Here is a 24,028-nt window from a genome sequence, read left to right as displayed (position 1 = left end):
TCTCTCCTCAACAACCACCAGAGAACCACTGCAAAAAATGATTCTCTTACTCGGTGTTTTTGTCTGGTTTTCTAGAATAAATATCTAAACATTCTTGAATCAAGATGCATTTACTGTACAAGTAAAATTACTTAAGATATTATGTCTTGTTTTCTGTAAAAAATAAATAAAATGTTGTTAGTTTTTCCTTAAAACAAGCAAAGATATCTGCCAATGAGGCAAGAAAAATCATCTTGTTTAGCCTTTGAATTAAGATTATTTTTCTTACACCATTGGCAGATATTTTACTTGTCAAATAAATGCATCTTGATCAAGAATGTTTAGATATTTATACTAGAAAACAAGACAAAAATACAAGAAAATATATTTTTTGCAGTGTATGTAATAGATTACAATCAACCAAAAAATTCAGCTGTTAAATTTAAGAACACAATTAGATAATACCAATTTAGCTCAACCAATTAGCAAGCAATGCTTCATTTTGTTCAATCTGTGGTGTAAGAATATCACAAAACACGGTCAGGTCAAAGTGTCCGAATAATTTCCACTGTATGAAGAATTTGTGGGTATAATATGTCACAGTTTACTTTATTTTGCTATCCTCACTTACATAAATTAACTATAGTGTCCTGCACCCACTAGTAAAAAATATTAAAAATTATATCTGCTGTCTGAATAATTTTTGGTTTGACTGTATATCATTTTCATGTCACACTTCAAACAGGGCATCAGTATCTCAGATATCAGACATATCACAAGTCAATAGGTGCGTTCGACTTGAAGCACAGCTACAGACGGTGGTCAACGAGAGTAGCCGCTTGCAGTCAGGGGCGGAGTTGAAAACGGAGTCGTAAAGTCGGACACTTCGGGGCTCTCGTAGTTTGCTGCATCTACCTCAGTCATGGCAGATCACGTGGCGTTTGCTTGCTTTATTGCAGACGAACTGGAAGCTATAGAAATGCCGTTATTATTGTATGAAATTGAGCACAATGAGCAACGAAAGTGAGTAAAGGTTCAATGTAATAAGTATTGTTTTTATATATCCAAAGGGACGGGACCATACCCAACACCAGTGTGACTCGTTATTTCAAATACTAACCAATCAATGCAATTACACTTAACAATTTTCATTAGAAGTGATTCTTTTTTTATTACTATGTTGGTTTATGTTTTAATAAACCTTTAAGATGTATGTAATATTTTGAAAGGGTGTCATCACGACAGAAACAAGTTTTAAGTAAATAAACAGAACATATTGAAAATTTGACTTGTGCAGTATGATTCATTATGTGTGTTTTTGCTACTGCAACTTAATAAAAATAATCTATGAAGATAATAATTGTATGTACTAAATGTGGTTTTCATTACAGATAAAAGAATTAGGATGTTACATATTTGTTTACTTATTTGACTATTTCTCCAGTTAGGTAAGCACATTTTAGTAAGACAAAACACCATGAACATTCATACGTGAACACCATGAACAGGCCTACGGATAAGCCTAATTTATTTGCCTTTCTATTATGATTTATACCAGCTTATGAAAGTGATCTGAATGTTGTATTAAGTTGACATCCAGCCAGAGTTGTTGGCAGTAATCACATGCAAGTGAAGATGGATGAACCCAGCAACTAGACAATTAGTATCAATCAGAATCCATTCCATGATGACCACATTATATTAAAAGTCTGTAAGATTGACATTTGATTTATTCCATAAAAAAACGATTATCTAAATAGGTTATGCAGCTTAATAATGTAAAGGGTCTGTATGAAAAAGGTCCAAAATAAACCTATGCACAAAACCTATATAAACGAATTAACAAAACGTGATTGCAGTAAAAATAATTGTAATCTTTTAATAAACATGATATACGAGATGAAGATGACATGAAAAGTTCATTTATTTTTATTTTTTTGAAAGTCCGTATATGAGCATTAGTGGGACTGAAGTTGTCAGAAAAAAACCCGAAATACACGTCGTTGTTGTCATGTGGTGAATTTGGCCAATTGTGAAACAGCTGTGTCGTCATCAGCGCTCCCGCAGTCGCTCTGGAGAAATTGCGCCGGCTGAGTCAGCCGGCTGCTCTCGAAACGCTATCGCGGTACTTTGATGCCACACGTGACAGTGACGTGTGGTCGGCGCCGGTTCAAGTCGGACTAAATTTCTAACCGGCATGCACTGCTTCAAGTCAGTCGCCGATCGGACTGCTAAGTGCTGCATGAAGTCGAACGCACCTATTGTCAGCAGTTTATTAGTCATCTGTTTCTCTCTAATGCTGATGTATACGAGCACATTTACTGTATTTATATTTATATTTATGCATGACTCCAGTAACTGATGTATTAGACACTCGCAGGCTTTTGATTCAACTTTGATTCATTTTTAATTATGCAAATGCAATTTGAATATTATCAAATATGTTCATTTGTATTAATAAAAAGACAATTTGCAGAGATCCAGAGATAAGCGCATCTAACATGAATAGTTCAGTTCCAAACCCTCAAGACTTTCATTTTTCTCTGGAGAATAATGCATTAGTTCTATTATGTGCTCTTATACAATGAAAATAAGCATCTGCTGTATATCCAGAGCACAAAAACAATTCCCGTGTCATTACAGAAATAATCAATGATTTCGAATCACACCAAAGCTGACATCAGATCAAACCACTCAGACAAATGCTTTTCAAGATTAATCACGTTTTTTTCATGGATGCCTGGATTGTGTTAAATCTTTTTCTTCTATTTTACTGTGAAACCCAGTTTTTAAACTCGTTCCAGGTTAATTGCTGTATTTCATCTACAGAGCGTCCTGATAAAGTCAGATGTCTCAGATACAGGGACTTAACCAATCTCTCTGATCATTCAGCTAACATCTTCTCCACCGCTAACATACGCTAAACATGAATCAGACAAATCAAGAACAGGACTACGCAAGTTATTTTCAAACGTGACATCTTATATATAGCTGGGTTTCTGCAGATTTTATGGAGATAAATTTGTGACTTTTTAAAGACCAAGTGAAGAAAGTTTAAGGAATAAATTGAGTCAAAGTTAATTAGTGTGGTCTCTAAATGTCTTGAATTAGCAACACTTCAGACGTGGAAAATACAAATTCTAACAGATCTGCATTACTTAATTCATTTTACAAAAGGAAAAAGAGCTTATGGATTGTATATCTTTGCTCACAAACACTAGAATATGGAAATAACTTTCAGTTTAGTACAGATATCATTGCAAAAAAAAATGTTCTTCCTCAATACTTTTGTCTTGTTTTTCAGTGCAAATGTCTTAAGATTTTTAAGTCAAGACTTACTGCAGAAACAAAATGACATGACAGAATGTCTTTCTGTGAATTCGATCAAAATTAAGTGTTTATGATTAAAGCAACAAAAATATCTACCAATGGAGACAGAAAAATCTACTTAATTCAAAGGGAAAACAAGTTTAATTTCCCATTAACAGATATTTGTTCCCGTTTTATACAAACATACTTGATTTTCTTAAATTTCTCATAAAACAAGGCTTCATATCTTCAGGAAAAGTGTCTTGATTTTAGGATGTTTAGATATTTTTGCTGGAGAACAAGACTAAAACACTCAAGAAGAGACTCATTTTTACATTTAATGCCACGACTTTATGGGTGCTTTCTCACCTGCCTCTTTTAGTTCGGTTGAATCGCACCAGAGTTGGTTTTCCCTCTTGGTGCGGTTGGTTTGGGCAGGTGAGACAGCAGCAATCGCACTCGGCTGCGCACCAAAAGCAGACCAAACAAGCGTACCGAGACCTCCTTGAAGAGGCTTTCAAACGAACCCTGGAGCGGTTCGTTTGTGGTGAGAAAGCAATCCGACCCAACAGACCAAGCGGTATCATAATTCATAACGAGAAATATGTTATATATAAAGCAGTTTTGTGTCTAGCAGTCAAGCGCTTTGAGTACCCAGAAAAGCGCTATATCTATAACTAATAGCGCTATAACAAATTATTATTTTGTGAATGCAAGTGAGAATTTGTGAGAAATTTTGATTTTGTTAGTGAGAATATTTGTTATTGCAGTTGAAAACCAAAGAGCACCTCTTCATATTAAAATGTTGTGTAATTAATTACTCTTCTCCGCGCATTACAAGAATTCAGTCCTGACGAAGCCTCGATTCCCTCTCGCTGGAACTGCATTATATGTATGTATATCTCACTTGCATTCACAGATATATATATAATTATATATAGATAGATATATTAGAGAGGAATGACAGCTACATTCGTTTTGCATTTGCCAGGACAGCTATAAAGCCGCAATAAGCCGCGGAGCAAACTTGTCAATACATCTTGATGAATGACGCAGAGGAACGTAAACAAGTGAACTCTGACCAATAAGAGGACAGCTTTACTCACATGTGACTTGCACAGTTTGGTACGCTTTGCAATGTTGCCGTGTGAAAGCGAACCGAACCAAGAAGAAAATGCAACAATGTAACAAATTAATCCCTGTTTCAGAACAAAGCAAACGATCTACAGCTCTGAAAGCACCCTATGAATGTAAGACTTTCTGCTCTGATTTAAGAGCTTTATAGGCCTTGATTAGTGTTTTAGGAGCAGCAGAAGTCCACATACAGCTGTACAGCACATTCTGTCAGCTACACGGCTTTAATAAACGTTTCTCCTCACATCTCAATATAATCAAAGCGTCTTGTGAATAAGACTGAAGCTAAGTGTGTAGGACTGGCCTCACAGACAGAAGGTCCCAGTTCGACCAACAAGGCCTTTCTGTTTGCGTTTGTGTGAGTTTCCACGCAGCTGAGGTGAACTGGAGACAGAAACCTGTCTAGATCCTGCCTCTGAGATCAAACCCGATCGCTCTACAGCAGTGCTTCTCAAAGTCCGGACTCCGGTCCGGATCCGGACCCGGAGGGAATTCAATCCGGACCCGCTTCTATTTCATATTTCAAGAACACTAATTATATTTCCTACTTTGATAAACGCACGTTAAACTTGTAAATCATTTGTTTATTTATTCTTATTTTTTTATGTCTTTTGGAGAAGGTCCGAAATTGCAGGCGAGATATTGAAACTTTTCCTTCATGACTGACATTTGTTGTCATCATGACATCCAGTGAGCGTATGACGTTTGACGTAATCGGCGACATTTCACCGCTAATATTTACATTTATTGTTTTGTTTTGCTATCACTTATATTATGGCAATTTGTCTTATAGCAGTGCCCAGTGTATACATTTATTTGTGGCGGCTTGTCACAATATCAAAACTGACCGCTACAAATAGATTTTCCAAAAGGCTTATACTTCGTTGAATAAACTGAGCACTGCGCGTTTCAAAAATAAAATGCTGCGCGGGTGTTTTTATATGAATGTATCTTTTAAAAGAACCGTCCGTTTTCATCAGAAAAGCTTTGATGTCAATTTTCATTTGGTCTTTCCTGTAATGGCTGATAAAGTAGCGCTTATTTGATTACAGTCGTTACCGGGGAAACAGCTATATATCACGCTCCAACAGCGCCTCCTGCTGGCAGAGAATCAACTTGCATTTGCTAGTCTGCGGGAAACACTGGTGTCTGTCAGCAAACAGAAACAAAAAAGCATGCTTCAGAACTGTTTTGAGAAGGTGCTTAAGTTTTGAGCCATGTATTATTACTATGAATTAGGCTACTACTACTACTATTACTATCTTGTGCCCTGCAATAACCATTTACGCAAACTCTCTTTTGATATAAAGGGAAAAAAAAAGAGAAAATCGGCCCAAAAATCAGCATCATATATCGCATATAGGCTGCCCTGATTTCTAAATATCGGCATTGGCCAGAGAAAAAACATTATAGGTCGACTTCTACTGCTGACACTTAAATTAATTGTTTTGCCACTTTTGCACTTGTTATTAAAGTATTGTGAATGCAAAGGGAACCTTTTTTTTTTTTTAAATGACTGTTTATTTGTTATATGTTATGTATGTTTATTAAAAACACGTTTTGTAATAACCAATTGTTCCGGACCTTTGAGACTGATGAAAATTCAGATTTGGACCTTTGAATGTAGACTTTGAGAACCCCTGGTGTAGAGTCTGAGAAGAGCCGATGCTGAGGTCGTGAGAGGCACCAGCGATCCCGTCTCAGAATCGAAGTCGATGACAGTGTGATGAACGGAGCTCAGACTCCACAGCGTCGAGCCCGTGTGTGTCTGCTGCTCTCGCAGGCTGGCCAGACAACTCTGGAGAAAGACAGACGGAGATCAACGAGTGAAAGAGCAGCGTATGAGACTCCTGCTGTCAGTGCGGTTCGGTACCGGGGCCAGAACGTCTCCGGTGTAGCGCTAGAGGGCCGGCGGTCTGCGCTCACGCTTCTGTCTGATCCGCGTCAGATCCAGCTGCTTGTGTTTCCACATCACAGACACTGACACAGACACACACACACACACACACACAGACAGACAAAACAACACATTAGGGCTGGGTATCCATCAGGGTATCTTCCGTTCATTAGATTTTTAATTCAATATTAAAAACAGAAATATAAGAAAACCGTTCCTTTTTTTGTTTTTCAATTTTTCAAACTGAAAAGTGTCTCCAAGACGCTTCAAGAAACCTGCAAAGCTACAGTTCTGTTAAAAGTTTTAGGCACAAAAATATTGTAAAATGAGGATGCTGTCAAAAATAATGTCATAAATAAATTTTCTTTATCAATTAACTTCTATGAACTAAACTAAATCAACATTTGTTGTGAGCATGCTTTGGGTTTAATTCAAGAGTTTTATTTGTCACATACACAATTATACAGAGTATAACCAGCAGTGAAATGTAGGTCAGGTCTGCTCCAAGGACAGTGCAATTATATAGAATACAAATATTAAGAAAAAGAAAAGTAGAAAAAATAAGAGAATAAAATAAAATAAAAGATAAAAAATATAAATATAAATGTGCAGGTCAGTATGTTGTTGACTTAAATAGTAATATAAGAGGAATGTGCAAAAAGTTGTCCAGGGTATTTAAATAGCAGCAATATGAGGTAGAGAAAAATTATGAATAGCTTATTGATATGGTGATATTTACATGGAGTCAAGTGATGTTATGACACAGAGTTAGAGTTTAGGAGCCTGATGGCCTGGGGGAAGAAGCTCCTCCTAAGTCTCTCAGTTTTTGCCATCAGGCTACGGAAGCGTTTACCAGATGGAAGCAAAGTGAATAGATGGTTACCAGGGTGATTAGAGTCCTTGATGATTTTAACAGCTCTATTTTTGCAGCGTTTGAGGTAGATGTCCTGCAGAGAGGGGAGAGCAGACCCTGAGATGCGCTCAGCTAAGCGCACAACTCTCTGTAGTGCTTTGCAGTCCTGATTGGAGCTGTTTCCATACCACACTGAGATGCACTGAGTCAATACACTTTCTATGGTCCCTGAATAGAAAGTTTTCAGGATTGTTGGTGAGACCCTGAATTTCCTCAGCTGTCGCAGATGGTACAGTCTTTGCCTGGCTTTCTTAACCTGTGTTTGGATGTGTGTAATCCAAGTCAGGTTCTCGGAGATGTTTACACCGAGGTACTTGAAGCTACTCACCCTCTCCACAGGGGTCCCACTGATCATAAGAGGAGTGTAGGGCTGCTGCTGTCTCTTCCTAAAGTCCATGATCAGCTCTTTAGTTTTGCTCACATTCAGAGAGAGACAGTTGTCCTGGCACCATGATGTGAGTCTCTCTACCTCATCCAAGTATGCGGTCTCATCGTTGTTGGAGATGAGGCCCAGAACCACAGTATCATCAGCGAATTTGACAATAGATGTGGAGCTGTGAGAGGACACGCAGTCGTGCGTGTAGAGAGAGTAGAGCAGGGGACTCAGGACACAGCCCTGTGGGGCTCCTACGTTCAGAGTGATGGAGTTTGAGGTGAACTGGCCAACTTTCACCACTTGAGGTCTGCCGGTGAGGAAGTCTTGAATCCAGTCACAGAGTGAGGAGTTTAGGCCGAGGTCTGTGAGTTTAGATGCCAGCTTGATGGGGACTATAGTGTTGAAAGCTGAGCTATAGTCAATGAATAGCAGCCTTACATAATTCCCATTGTTGCTTAAAGCAGCTTTTGTCCTCGGTGTACTTGAGCAGAGTTTCTCAGGAGCTTTGCAGGAGGTTTCTTGAAGCGTCTTGGAGACACAGTTCTTCTGGATTTAGTCTCAGTTTGTTCTGTTTCTTCATGTCATTCCAGACAGACTGATGATGATCAGATCAAATCTCAAAAATCTCACTGGATTATTACAATTAATGACTAAATGAATGTTTGGAAATATTTCCTACTGACACACTACAGCAAAAGATAGAAATAACTGACTTAAAACCATTTTTAGCTGCTGATAATACTAGTGTCCTAATCATTTTTGCCAGCGCTGTATGTTGTGGTGTAATGTGACCTGCGTGTTGTTTGTGTGCTGATACCATCATTGGTGATGCTGCACTGGACCAGTGTTACCAGTGCTGTGAATACAGGCCAAACCCTGATGACCGCCCAGCTGTACCAGCACAAGCCCTGCTGTCTCTGCAGACCCTCATACGCCTGCAGCAGCAGCATGGGCGTCTCCAGCCAATAATCCACACATGCCGCAGTCACCGCCGCCGTCGCAGCTACCGTCAAAACCTTTCCCTCAGCGCAGGGCGAGGATGGCGAAGAGCAGGCTGGTCCCTGCAGCGGCGCTGACCGGAGCCCAGGACGGGCTGAGCACGGGGTAATACTGCCCCAGTAGCAATAAGGCGGCGCTGGAGAGCAGCGCTCCCAGCTGCAGGCCGCTGAGGAACAGCCCCACACTGCACACCTGCACCGCCAGCTTGCACCCGGCTGTCCAGCACACGCTCCCGCACACACAGCAGCTGACCCACCGCAGAGCCAGACACCAGCCCCGTCACAAAGAGCACCGTCCTAAAACAGTGGCGACCTGAGGAGCAGGCGAGAACATTACAGACGATGATTCCACTGATCACACACCATCACCTTCACCACACGTCCTCAACTGTGAACCAACACACCGATCTAAGGCTGTTAGTTCAGTCCAACAGCGTTCAGGAGGAGGTGCATCTGTTTTAACAATCGGATTTAATCATGTTTTAAATAGCACTGCATTTTACACACTTATTGTTCTGAGTTTCCTTGTATAACTGTTATTCAGATAACTATCGTAACAGCTGAAAACATACTTGTGCATGAGCCACATTACAGCATAAATCCATGACACAACCCTAGAAAACAAAGCGCTTAAATACCTGTGAATTAGTTAGCATTAACCTTTTATGTATAACATGGACATAATCACTATATTTAATTTAATAGACTTCAGTTTGCACATCGCTTGGAAGACAACACTGGGCAGGATGTGGGTCGCTTTTTAAAAAAAGTACAAAAAATAAAACTTGGGTCTTTAATCTGATTAAGAAACATCAATAGATTCATGGATTAGCTGCAGCCCTACCTGCCCCATTCCCTCAAAAGGTAGAGTGTAACATACACCCAAAAACCCCAAACAAAGGTCAAAACGTTTCAAAAGAACCTGCAACAGCTGAAGTTCTAGTTCTAGTTAGTTACACTGAATTTTAGTTTTTATTGTGTACTCAAGAATAACTAAACTGTACTGAAACAGTTAAGCGTTTATATATAATCAAAACCACTGAATCCAGTAGAAATCATTTCATCCCTCCTGTAGGATTTTGTGGTCATGGTTAACTTCTTCAGAAGCTCAGCCCGGGTTTGGTTCAGACTCACCGCAGAAACAGTAAATGAGGCCCAGAGCGAAGCAGAGAGAGCAGGTAACGGCTGGTAGGAGCTCATATTCTCTCCTGATCTCCTGAGCGCAGACGACTCTCGCGGTCGCGGATAGAGACTCGTTCATCATGCTGGTCTCAAACGGACAGATGCTTCCTCAGATGAAGAGAGAACGGATGAAATTCAAATCCTTAGACTGGTCCAGATGTGTTTAAAAGTGTCTGAAAAAAAAAGAAAACATTGTTTTAAACAGAAGATAAGAGAGCTGCCACCACTTTCATCACACGTTTACTCGTTACAGGATCACGTCATGTGTTTGTTAATTAATCATGACTCAGAAGAGGTTCCTACAGGCCTGAGAAATCCCACCCACATCCACCAAGATGAAGATCATAAACTGTGTTGGGGACAGTTACTACATTACAGTATTGGGTTACTCCCTAACAAAGTAACTTAATTGCATTACTTAAGCTCTATTCGGACGATAGCCTAATTGTTTCTCAGGGGAACGCAAGTTATTTTCACCATTTACAGGGGGTTAGGTTGAATCGATTGAAAATTCAATGTTTAATACCTTTTTGACCACTGCCGAACACCGTACGGTACTTGTTGTTCTTCGCTGTAATTTGCATGCATATTTATTCCTGAAATGCTGGAAAGTATTTTTAAGAACAATACTTAATAAATGCTCCACCACAGCGACTGGCAGCAGAAAGAGAAGAAAAGCACATTCAAAATGGTCTTTATTATGGCAGCAATACAATTTAAAAATGTGTATTATATACAGTTATACATATAACTATATCGCGTATAATTATTAATTAATCTTTAAACAGGAGATCTAAATAATCAAATAATAAACAGGACTATATATTATAAAATATGCTTGGAATAATAAAAATCCATTTGACATAAGTATTTTTAAATCCATTTTACACAATAATAAGAATAAATCATGTGACTGGCCACGTGAGCAGTGTGTTCCCGGGTTCGTAGGATCTCTGTGAATAAACTGCCATCCGAAGGTGATATGTACATCTATTTTTACAGACGTCCTTATGAGAAATAACTGCCGTCTGAATAGGGCTTTAGTTACTTTTTATGTAAAGTAATGTATTGTTACTTTTTCTCATCTGGGCTGGGCTTGTTTGTTTGTTTTTAATATAAAAAGTTATATTTTTGGCAAATGTAAAAGCCCTTTCACACCAAAGACCGAAGGAAATGTAAATTAAATTATTAACATATTTAATTATATTCGGAGTTTGCATTTGACTGTTTTTATTGATTATGAGGAACACTGAATGTGTTTTAGTGCAGGTGAGATGAGTAAATAATGTTGATATTATCAATATATACAGTAAGATCATGTAGATATTTAGTCTAGAACTACAGTAAGATCATGTTGATATTTAGTCTAGAACTACAGTAAGATCATGTAGATATTTAGTCTAGAACTACAGTAAGATCATGTTGATATTTAGTCTAGAACTACAGTAAGATCATGTTGATATTTAGTCTAGAACTACAGTAAGATCATGTAGATATTTAGTCTAGAAATACAGTAAGATCATGTTGATATTTAGTCTAGAACTACAGTAAGATCATGTTGATATTTAGTCTAGAACTACAGTAAGATCATGTTGATATTTAGTCTAGAACTACAGTAAGATCATGTTGATATTTAGTCTGGAACTACAGTAAGATCATGATGATATTTAGTCTAGAACTACAGTAAGATCATGATGATATTTAGTCTAGAACTACAGTAAGATCATGATGATATTTAGTCTAGAACTACAGTAAGATCATGTTGATATTTAGTCTAGAACTACAGTAAGATCATGATGATATTTAGTCTAGAACTACAGTAAGATCATGTAGATATTTTGTCTAAAACTACAGTAAGATCATGTTGATATTTAGTCTAGAACTACAGTAAGATCATGTTGATATTTAGTCTAGAACTACAGTAAGATCATGATGATATTTAGTCTAGAACTACAGTAAGATCATGATGATATTTAGTCTAGAACTACAGTAAGATCATGTAGATATTTAGTCTAGAACTACAGTAAGATCATGTTGATATTTAGTCTAGAACTACAGTAAGATCATGTTGATATTTAGTCTGGAACTACAGTAAGATCATGATGATATTTAGTCTAGAACTACAGTAAGATCATGTTGATATTTAGTCTAGAACTACAGTAAGATCATGTTGATATTTAGTCTAGAACTACAGTAAGATCATGATGATATTTAGTCTAGAACTACAGTAAGATCATGTTGATATTTAGTCTAGAACTACAGTAAGATCATAGAACTACAGTAAGATCATGTTGATATTTAGTCTAGAACTACAGTAAGATCATGATGATATTTAGTCTAGAACTACAGTAAGATCATGTTGATATTTAGTCTAGAACTACAGTAAGATCATGATGATATTTAGTCTAGAACTACAGTAAGACCATGTTGATATTTAGTCTAGAACTACAGTAAGATCATGTTGATATTTAGTCTAGAACTACAGTAAGATCATGTTGATATTTAGTCTAGAACTACAGTAAGATCATGTTGATATTTAGTCTAGAACTACAGTAAGATCATGTTGATATATTTAGTCTAGAACTACAGTAAGATCATGATGATATTTAGTCTGGAACTACAGTAAGATCATGTTGATATTTAGTCTAGAACTACAGTAAGATCATGATGATATTTAGTCTAGAACTACAGTAAGATCATGTTGATATTTAGTCTAGAACTACAGTAAGATCATGATGATATTTAGTCTAGAACTACAGTAAGATCATGTTGATATTTAGTCTAGAACTACAGTAAGATCATGTTGATATTTAGTCTAGAACTACAGTAAGATCATGTTGATATTTAGTCTAGAACTACAGTAAGATCATGTTGATATTTAGTCTAGATCTACAGTAAGATCATGTTGATATTTAGTCTAGAACTACAGTAAGATCATGTTGATATTTAGTCTAGAACTACAGTAAGATCATGTTGATATTTAGTCTAGATCTACAGTAAGATCATGTTGATATTTAGTCTAGAACTACAGTAAGATCATGTTGATATTTAGTCTAGAACTACAGTAAGATCATGTTGATATTTAGTCTAGATCTACAGTAAGATCATGTTGATATTTAGTCTAGAACTACAGTAAGATCATGTTGATATTTAGTCTAGAACTACAGTAAGATCATGTTGATATTTAGTCTAGAACTACAGTAAGATCATGTTGATATTTAGTCTAGAACTACAGTAAGATCATGTTGATATTTAGTCTAGAACTACAGTAAGATCATGTTGATATTTAGTCTAGAACTACAGTAAGATCATGTTGATATTTAGTCTAGAACTACAGTAAGATCATGTTCACACACAACACTCTGCACTTACTCCTGATTTCTCTCAACACCAGAGCTGTCACTCAATACATCAGAAACACAGGAACTGCTGTTAATTATTTGAAAAAGTAACTCAGATATTTCCTTATAAATTAAAAAGTAATGTGTTATTATATCTGATTATGTAACTTGTGTTACTTGTAATGCATCCCCCCCAACACTGATCATAAAGACCAGGGCCTGTATTCATGAAGAATTTTAATGCAAAAAGTAGCTCCTAGTGACAAAATTCTAAGAAAATTCTTAGAAATGTGGGCGTTTACTCTTAAAATTGAAGAAAAAATCCTAGTAAAGAAAAAAGTAATTCAGAAAGCATCTTAACCCTTAAAAGAGGTCTTAAGGTCAAACTTGTTAGGAGTACGGACGAGGACTTTTAAAGGCTTTAAGAGTTTCTTTAACAGCGGAGAAAATGGACGAAAATGAAGAGGGAAATGTGTTGCACACAATGCATGACAGTGAGTTAATAAGACACTACACATTAGTTCGTGCAGGGATCATGTTTGTGACTGATCTTATTAAAGACATGCTAACATCTCAGACACCGCGCAGAATTGCCATAGCGCCAGAAATCACTACATTAACATATTTGACAACTGGAAAAATGCAACTATGCAGCAGTGATGATTTGGGTCTGTTACAGCACTTATTAGGCTTATATGTCTCTGTTCATTTCCTATAAAACACAGTAAATATGCAGGGCCGGCGCCAAGGGGCCCAAACGAGTTACTGTGCCCCCCCACTTTCCATCCTCTCCCCTCCTTGCTGAACGCGATCGATTTTGAAAGCGAAAGTACCGATAAAACAGCGCACATAATGCGATTGCACCCCCCCGACACACACACACACACACACAACGTGATTTGTGCCCCCCCCAGTCCCGGCGCCATGGGCGGGCAATGGGGGGCCTGGCCCGCCCTGTGAGTCACTAGTGCCCGCCCTGGAGGAGCCTGCTGATTAAAGAAAACTTTGTACTATTCAAACATCAGTTATTATTTATTTACCCTTGCATTGAGAAAAAGCGGAGCTCTGTTTCCTCCAGGCTGTGCGCGGCGCTCAATCTGAAAGGAGGCGGGGTGGAGGTACGAGTAGAGCCCTGCATTTCGGCCCTGGCCCGACGGGCCCCGACTTTTTTATGCATCTAGGGCCGGGCTTCGGGCCAATTTCCACGTCATAGTTCAGACGCGGGCCGGGCATCGGGCCTGTTTTGGGTTTCTCCTTATTTTATATTGTAGACATCTATCCATTGGCGATGAAAAAAATTGCTGCGCTGGTGGAAACAACACGAGACCGTGCCGCGACTGAGAGCAGCTCGATGGTGTTTAATGTTGCTGAAAAACCCCAGCAAACATAACCATGAATGTGTCTGCGGGAAATAGTAAGGAGATATTTGAATTATTTACTACTAAACTAATGTTTTCTCAGTCTGTGTCGCAAGGATGAAGTTGCTGATCCAGACTCGCCGTCTCCTCATTAGACGCGCCTTTAGAGAGAAATGCATCTTTATTGATTATGATTAAAATGATAATAAACGAGTTTTTGATTTCATTTTTTTTATTTCGTTAAGAGATCATTTAAAGCTTTCTATAGATATATGTATCATGTCTGTGAGGCATGTATTCGCTCAGCTTCGGTTCATTTTTATGAAGCGCTCCTGTTAAAGACGGCAGAAAGCGCATCATGTTTGTTTTCTTTGTTTTATAAAAGCCTTTTGTTGGTATTGTGAGTGCACACAAATAGGCCTACAAGTAGACCCTTTACAGGTCCGAATGATGTATTACTCTTACCTTTATCAATAAATAAATAAATAAATGACGGCGTAGGCTATTTTAATTTGTTTCCACTGAAATAAATCCATGTGTTTGCTGGTGCCTCCATGTCCTGCAGAGCACGCTTTAGCTTCCACTCGCCGCACAAACTTGGCTAGCGCACATTATTATTATAGTGCAGGTTTAATGTTTAAACATTGTTATATACTTGAACTGTTTTAGTATATCTATAGATTTTATTTTAGGCACGTCGTGATGATATGAGAAGGCTAAATTGATCAAACATAGGTTATGATCAGCTCATGCAGCTGGCCGCTTGGTCGTTACTTTAAAAAACAAACTTATAGGCTATTTAACGAACAAAAATGCTCCAAACATTTTTCTAAATTAACTTAATAAAATAACAAAACGAAATATGATAATTTTGCCATTACACACAAGACTGAACAATTTTAATTGCCGAAACAGTAAACTGTTTTAGGAGAAGGAAAAAAAAAGAAGGACTCGGGTTGGACTCGGGCCGGTAATTCTGATAAGCTGTCGGACGTGGGCCGGGCTAGGGCCTAAATTTGAGGCCAGTGCAGGGCTCTAGTTGCGAGCTTTAGCTGAGATCTTGAGGATCCAATGGCGTTATGAAGTTTTACTGACAAGCTCTTTTTAATGATTGGCATTGGTTAAACATTTTAATTCGCGGGCCATGCACCCCCCCCCCCCAATCGAGTTACTGTGCTCCCACTTTCCATCCTCTCCCCTCCTTGCTGAACGTGATTGATTTAAAAAGCAAAAGTGAAACCAATAAAACAGCGCACATAAGAAAGCGATTGCATGCTTTAGCGAGCGTCAGCGACTCACCCCCCCCCCCCCCCCCACACACACAACACACACACACACACACACGTGATTTGTGCCCCCCCTGGAAATTCAAATGTCCCCCTGATGGAGGTGCCCTGGCGCTGGCTCTGTAAGTATGACAGCATCGTAAATAAAAAATAAAGAATATATATACATAATGTGTGTGTGTGTGTGTGTGTGTGAGAGAAAGAGCGAGAGGAAAAATTCCGCCTGTAATTTCAAAGTGAAGGCTTATAATATACCCTACTCTTAAAAGCACTCTTTTATTTCCTTCTTGACAACCAACCAATCACAGTCTTCAAAAGATTGTGTCATACATAGCAACGGGGTCAGCCCCGCCTCCTCACTAAGATGAAAGTTTTTGTCTTTTCCTTACTCAGAGTTGCTCTCAGATCGGTCCCGAATCGCTCTTAAGCTAAGACTCCTACGTAAAAGTTTTTAAGCTAAATTAAGAGTTTTCTGAGAGGATTCTTAGAATCTTTATGAATACGGGCCCTGGTCCTGAATAATATCTGAGGTAGAAATGATGAAGAATATCTGATTGAAATGGAAGAGGAGTGCCATGTTTCCTGGAGCTATAGTTAATCCGGGCATCTGTTCTTCAGGGTTTGTGGCTGATGGTCAATCTATGACTGAAGAATACTAGTAATAATTAGTAAAGAACACAAAGCTTTGAGTTTCACAGAACATGTTTAGTTTTCAGATTCGAGTTCCATCAGCTGGCAGAAAGACCAAACAAATCATGTTAATATTACAATTCAGATCATATTTGATCATTTTACCTTTATGTCCTTTAATTCCTTTATCAGAATACACACAGTTTAGCAGTGCTTTGCTGATTTCTGCACTTGCTGACGATGATTTCAGTGGGTTTTAGTCGCAGATCACTGATTTCATGGCATTTCTTCATGAACTGCTGAATTAAAGGCACACTATTATAAAAGTGTTTGGATCTCAGTTCTGCAGAGCCTAGTTTTTATCATCGACACGCTTTAAATGAAGATAAAAACAATAATTACAACAACAGCTGCTTACCAGCGCAGATCGAGATGAAGTTCTGTGGTCTTCTTCTCCTCAGAACACTTGATTTTCTCTCAGAATCAAACACTTTCTCCTCCCAGATCAGTCCAGACACACACTTCAGCGATAACTAGGTCTCCTGAACAAAACCAAAGCGATGTGTGAAGAATTAGCAGGAATTACAATCAGTGCTTGATGACGAGCAGGATTCGGCGCGGGATTGGACGTCGACGTCACCGTTGCCCTGGTTACAGAGTCGCGCTCTTTTTCAAACTCGGGGCCGTTATTGAAACTCCGGGCTGTTTAAAGTCGTTTATAATTAAGAGTTCTTCTTAATCTCAGTTTAAAAAGTCTGCGGTGGACTCTTATTCTTCCCCTTCAGGTCAGTTTCTTCTGATTCATCGCTTCATTCACACTGATTAACCACAATAACCAACTATTATCAGTCACACTATAATCAATAAAATGTTTAATACTAATTATCGGTTAAAATCTCTAAAACTTTCGACAGTTAATAACGGGCCCAAAAAAATAATAATGTGTCCACAGGGAAATTGACTTTAATTAATTGAATTCGGGGTTGGAAATGTAAGGTGTTAGTTATATATGTAAACAATGATAATACATGACGTAGAGGCATTAAAATCGTTTAATGTATGCGTTATCCCGCTTATACCTTGGTTATTTGCCAGCATTGACCATTTAAAACTGTTAACGATGTTTGCAGTACAATATTTGACCGGATGGATAAAAACAAAACTCTCTCTCTCTAAACAAGCCCCAGATAGCACAGGTACGTCTTCAAGACGTCTGTTAAAGATCACTTGATCTGGAAAGCATCTGCTGTGTACAAACATCTGACAGACGTCTGTAAGATATCAGTTTTACATACTTTATAAATCATAAACATCTGAAATACATGTGTGAGAGAGTGATATGAGTGTTTGTGTGCATCCATGAAACTGACTCGGGCAGTCGTGGCCTCATGGATAGAGTTGGACTGGTAACCTGAAGGTCCTGGGTTCGAGTCTCTGCTAGTGTTGTTTTTGGCGGCCTGTTTTAATTTGAGTTTTAGTCTAGTCTTTGTGTAAAGCTGTCATTTTAGTTTTTATTAGTTTTAGTCACATTCATACTCTTTTTAGTCTAGTCTAGTTTCAGTCAACTAAAAGTCTGAGCATTTTAGTCTGATTTTAGTCAGAATTATCCATGACTATTTTCGTCTAGTTTTAGTTGACAAAAACTGATGACATTTAGTGTAGTTTAGTCTGAAAATTGCATTTTAGTCTCTTTTAGTAATTCTATTTAACCCAGTCAATATAGTATAAGTACCTAGTAGCAGTGGCAGACCGTGGGGTTTTAGTCAGGGCCTTCAGTAAGCAAGGTTAGTTGTGTATAGGTTTATAGTGTTTTTTACTTCATTGTTGTATGTCTGTATTTATGTAGCACCGTGGTCCTGCGAGACACGACATTTCATTCCACTGTATGTCGCCACACGTAGCGGAATGACAATAAAGCTCAACTTGAACTGTACACATCTCACACATCTCTGTTACAGCTAACGCAGCTATATGCATATAATGCACATATAATGCTGCACACAGGCTCTCAACAAACAATGACGGCTGATCAACTATTTTAATAGTAGGCTAGATTGAGTTGGGTTAAATGCAGAGTAAATTTCCCTACATGGTCAGTAAAAGTAATCTGCCAATACACGGGTCACTATGCACATTCATATCACTCTAAAATGACGAAGCAGCAAAACTGTACAAATGCTGGACATCCACACACCACACCACAGTATTATCCACACACCACCTACACCTCCATAACAATGTGCATGATACAATACTCATCAAATAATAAAGCACTCACCTGTCTGCCATTCCATGCCACTTTACTCAGATTTAAAAGTAAACACAGCCAACAAAATAACTTGTGCTCGGTGCTAGCTGTTAGCCACTGATAGCACTCATAGTTGCAATCGTTGAAATGCATAAAACCTTTGCTGGCCTTTGTTAGCGAATGCACTTTGGGTGTAGGTCTTCCTTTCTCAGTTATTCTCTTTTGTCTGCAAAAGAGCGCCTTGAAAAAGACGATTTTAGTAGATCGGCAGCAAGATCTGGTGTAGGCGCCGATGACTGCAGCTGTCATTTTCTTTTCCTTTACTTTCATGTTCGTACCTTAGAAATCCCTGATTAAAGGGGTGGTCTAACGCTGGGGGTAGTACTGGGCACGTAGCTGGACCCAGAGGGCGGGCCGTCATTGAACGTCAAAATTTGATTGGCTGATGATTCTGTCACTAATGCTCGTAACACATCAGATGTGACGTCTTTCAACAAAAGGGTAGCACTATCTGTAGAGCTGGCCTCGGACTTTATGTAGGATATTCCAGTTCAACCTCAACTAAACTAATCATAGGCAATTTAGTGCACATTACACAAATGAAAATGATACCTAAATAATCAATAAAAACATTTTTCACACAATTGTATTTTTATAGGGCCAGCAGAGAAGGCCCTGCTTCCCCTGACGGCCCACCACTGCGCTAGTAGTATAGACCAAACCAACATGTGCTTTTAGCCAAACCCATTTCAAACAAGGTTATCTTATTATATTATTGTTACCTTATAAACTTAAGAATACATCCATGCCAGACAAGGAAGACGCTCTGATTTGAATTTACAACATTTATTTTACCAACCAAACATGTTAACATATTTATTGTCGTCTTCTAAATAATGTGGCGAGTGGGGCTTGAGGAAGTGATGTCACCTGCGTCTGCTGATGCAGCTCCAGAAGAGACACAGGAAACAGAAATACTGCAAAATAAAAATAATAGCGCGACTAAACAAGACGAAATAACGTTATAACATTTCTTTCGTCTCGTTTTAGTCAACGAAAATGAAGAGATATTTTAGCATAGTTTTTATTTTGTAAAACACATTTAGTCTCATTTTTATTCGTCAACAATATTACATTATATATTTAATTATCGTCATCGTCACATGACCAGCATTTACGTTGCATCTCCTTTTCGTCACGTGATAAAGATTCGTTGACGACGATATTTAGTCACAATTTTCGTTGACGAAAGCAACACTAGTCTCGGGCTGGCAGGGATTGTAGGTGGGGGGAGGGAATGTCCAGCGCTCTCTCCACCCTCAATACCACGACTGAGGTGCCCTTGAGCAAGACACCGAACCCCCAACTGCTCCCCGGGTGCGTGTTCACTACTGAGTGTACACTACTGAGTTCACACACCACTCCCCTTGGAACTACCTGTGCATTAAGCGGTTTTACTGCATACCTGCCAGCCAATCAGACCAGTATTTTCTCAAAAACACATTAGACAAAATTATTGGTACCCCTAGAAATTCTTACGAGTAAAATATCTCTGAAGTATATTCCCATTCATATTTACAATTTTGAGCACTCCAAGGTGATTATGAACATGAAATTATCCAGCCATGGCTTCCTGTTTCACTGAAATATAAATAGGAGGGAAAACAAAGCCCAAATTCCCTTAATCATCCATCACAATGAGAAAAAACAAAGAATATATTTCTGATGTGCAGCAAAAGATAATTGAGCTTCACAAATTAGTGAAGTGGCTTTAAGAAAAGAGCTAGAGCAGTGAAAATTCCCATTTCCACCATCAGGGCAATAATCAACAGAAAATGTTATGAATCTGCCTGGAAGAGGACGTGTGTCTATATCGTCCTAATGCACGGTGAGGAGGAGAGTTTGAGTGGCTAAAGACTCTCCGAGCACCACAGCTGGACAATTGTAGAAAGTCTCGGGGTCAAAAAACCTTTAAAAAAAAAAATAAAAAAAATTGTCAAACTGCCCCTACATCAGCAGATGTTGTTTGGGAGGATTTCAAGAAAAATTCTCCTAGCTCATCCAAAAACAATCTCCAGCATATTCAGTTATCAGACACGACTGGAACTTCAAACGGCACTGGCTTCTATGGTCAGATGAAACAAAGATGAAACTAAAAAAAGAGATTTTTTGGGAACGGCAAACGACCACGCCTTAGAATTTCTATTTTACAGAGAAATAAACTCTCTGGTGGGCTTGCTCTTCCTAATTTTAAGTTATATCATTGGGCTTTTGCGCTTCGTCCCTTGATGAGCTGGTATGATGCTGAAGAGGATATTTCTTGGCTTTCTCTGGAGAGAAACTTAGTGCTTCCGCTCAAACTGAATGAAGTTTTATTTGCCAATATACCTTCAAATAAATGTAAAATACGCTTTGGTCCCCTAATATCTTACGCTATATCAGTTTGGAGAACGGTGGAAAAAGCGTGTGGCATCCTCTCTAACTGGAATCCCTACTCTCCTATTTTTAATAATCACAAACTGCTCGTTGGGAAGAATCCTATTCATTTCGGTCAGTGCAGGCATTGGTATGATAAGGGGATTCATTCACTGGGTGATATTATGGGTAACAAGGGCCTATTTAGCTTTGAAGAACTCCGCTCTCAATTCAACCTACAGAATTCTACATTTTTCTTTTATTTACAGTTGAGGGCTGCCATGAAGACTTATGGGGTCCCTTGGTCGGCCTCTCTGAAAGATCATCCTTTATTAAGAGTACTATGTTGTTCCCTAGGAAAGAGAGGTTTAGTTTCTAAGTTATACCGGTTTTTTTTGGATAAAGTATTTCCTCCTATGACACTGGATGCCTCTTGGCGAACTGATATTCCGAACCTCTCCCCGGACTTTAAGTGGGATCATGTTTGGTCTATGGTATCCCAAGCTTCTAGGAACCTGGACCATCAACAAATTCATTTCAACTTTATCCACAAGACTTACATGACACCGCGCAGACTATATTGTATGAAGCTGAAACCTGATCCATATTGTACGTTTTGTAATACGGGTGAATTGGGTACATTTTTTTCATATGATTTGGGAATGCCCGGGGGTCTCTAACTTCTGGAACATGGTTGGTGAGAATCTGTCCACCTTACTTAATATTTCGGTGCCTTCCTCCCCTTCTGTTCTGATCTTAAACGATCTATCTGATATTCCACATAAAATTCAGAAGCGGGTATTTTTAGCAGGGCTAACAGCGGCCAAGAAGTTGGTTGCAACGAGGTGGAAACCTCCACACTCGCTCAATAAGAGACACTGGGTTCTCACTTTTATGGATGTTGTATATATGGAGTTGTCCACTGCACGCATCCATGGGGCAAGGGAAGATTCCATCAGTTTCTGGGCTCAGATTTTGGAGAAACTAAAAAACATGCTGTCTTAAACTGAAGGAGTTTCAACTTTTTTATTATACGCTGGTCTTGAGCTTTGGCTTGGTGGGTTTTATAATTTTTTTTTTTTTTTTTTTTTCCTCTAGTATTACTTCAGGATGGTTTGACGGTTTTATAGCTTTTTAAGGTTCTCTATGGTTATATTTATGCTATCTGTATAATCTATGATACACTCTGAAGTATGCTTGATGTTATTTTAATTTCTTTTATGTTCCTTTTGTATGTTTTAATAATAATTGTCAATAGAAAATTGTTCAAAAAAAAAAAAAGAGATTTTTGGCAGCAAATCCACCAGATGAGTTTAGTACAAACAGGCATAAAAAGTACCATGTCCACGGTTAAATATACTGCTGTATTTGTGATGTTGTGGGCCTATATTTCTGCTGGAGCTGCTGGACATCTTGTTCAGACACATGGCATCATGGATTCTATCAAAGACCAACAGATAAAAAATCAATAAGTGACTGACTCTGTTAGAAATCTTATAATGGGCCATGTTTGGATCTTCCAACCGTACAATAATCCAAACACAAACCTCAAAAACAACACAAAAATGGGTGACTGAGCACAAAACCAAGCTTCTGCTGGCCATTCCAGTCCTCTGACCTGAACCCTGTAGAAGATGAGTGAGGTGAACTGAAGAGAAGAAGCTGGGAATCTGAAGGATCTGGAGTGATTCTGGATGAAGGAATGATCTCTTGTCAGGTGTTCTCTAACCTCGTCAGGCATTATAGGAGAAAACTCCTATACTATTTTGGCAAATGGAGGTTTCAAAAAGTATTGAATAATAGGGTGCCGTTAATTGTCCGTGTATTAGAGAAAAACATTTATTTCATAATGATATTTCCCCCCCATTTTAAATTCTTATTATCCAATGAAAGGTTAGATTTTTGTGAATTTTTTAAATAAAAGATCAAAAGGATCTTTGCAGATTAATCAATGCAGATTAATTTTCACAGCCTTCTTTGATCATATTTACCAAGGGTACCTTCAATTCTGACCACGTGTGTATCTGTAACAAACAGCATCAGCTCTGAACATCATAATATTTAATAATTAAGGCTAACGTTACTACTGTACAGCGGCAAATCATTCAAGTTTTTTATCATGCATATAGAAAGCCTTCTGTATTTGTGGATATGTTTTCATGAGCACGTATCGGTATGTTTTACAGCATCTGAGCGAAGCGCTCGTGCCCCGCAGCTCTAGAGCGTGTTTAAGAGGTTTTAGCGCTGCTTTCCTCCAGTCATCATGTCGGATGTGAAGTTGTTCCTCATCTCTGTGCTGTTCATTGGGATGCACTGAAGCTCCAGCAGAAGATCAGCTTTCTTGTTTGACGCGCTTCAAAAGCGGCTACTCACTCCCATGTGTTCCACTTCTAAACACACTTTCCATAATAATAGTAATAATAGTTATAGAGATTAACAGTGATGAACACTAAACTGTCAACATCAGCACACAAATACAGCATCAACTGGAAGCGTAGCACTAAAGATGGGAACTAGGGATGGGCGATACCTCTAATTTTATTTTATTTCTATTTATTTTTATTAGGCGGATGGGCTACAACAGCAGAAGACCCCACCGGGTACCACTCATCTCCACTACAAATAGGAAAAAGAGGCTACAATTTGCACGAGCTCACCAAAATTGGACGGTTGAAGACTGGAAAAATGTTGCCTGGTCTGATGAGTCTCGATTTCTGTTGAGACATTCAGATGGTAGAGTCAGAATTTGGCGTAAAGGCAAGGCAAGTTTAAGGCAAGGCAAGTTTATTTATATAGCACATTTCATACACAGTGGTAATTCAAAGTGCTTTACATAAAAGAAAGTGAAATAGACATTAAAATCAATAAAAACATGGAAATAAAAATAATAAAAACAAGGAATTTTAAAATGATATAGAAAATGATTTAAAATAAATTTAAAGAAAATGATAATACATAAAAC

General features: G+C 38.4%; 1 pseudogene across 1 annotated transcript; it reads right to left on the bottom strand.

Moving 5' to 3' along the window:
- Positions 1 to 6,025: 6,025 nt before the first annotated feature.
- Positions 6,026 to 9,870, bottom strand: LOC306849144 (transmembrane protein 198-like; annotated as a pseudogene). Its single transcript has 5 exons — positions 9,741 to 9,870; positions 8,686 to 8,822; positions 8,426 to 8,624; positions 6,296 to 6,402; positions 6,026 to 6,220 (listed from the first exon to the last, which is right to left on the bottom strand). The product of its transcript is annotated as a transmembrane protein 198-like (transcript).
- Between the last annotated feature and the right edge of the window lie 14,158 nt (positions 9,871 to 24,028).

Source organism: Barbus barbus (assembly GCF_936440315.1).
Source record: "Barbus barbus genome assembly, chromosome: 29".
Lineage (NCBI taxonomy): Eukaryota > Metazoa > Chordata > Actinopteri > Cypriniformes > Cyprinidae > Barbus > Barbus barbus.
The sequence above is the reverse complement of the archived record's forward strand: the minus strand, read 5'-3'. Positions and strand labels throughout refer to the sequence as shown.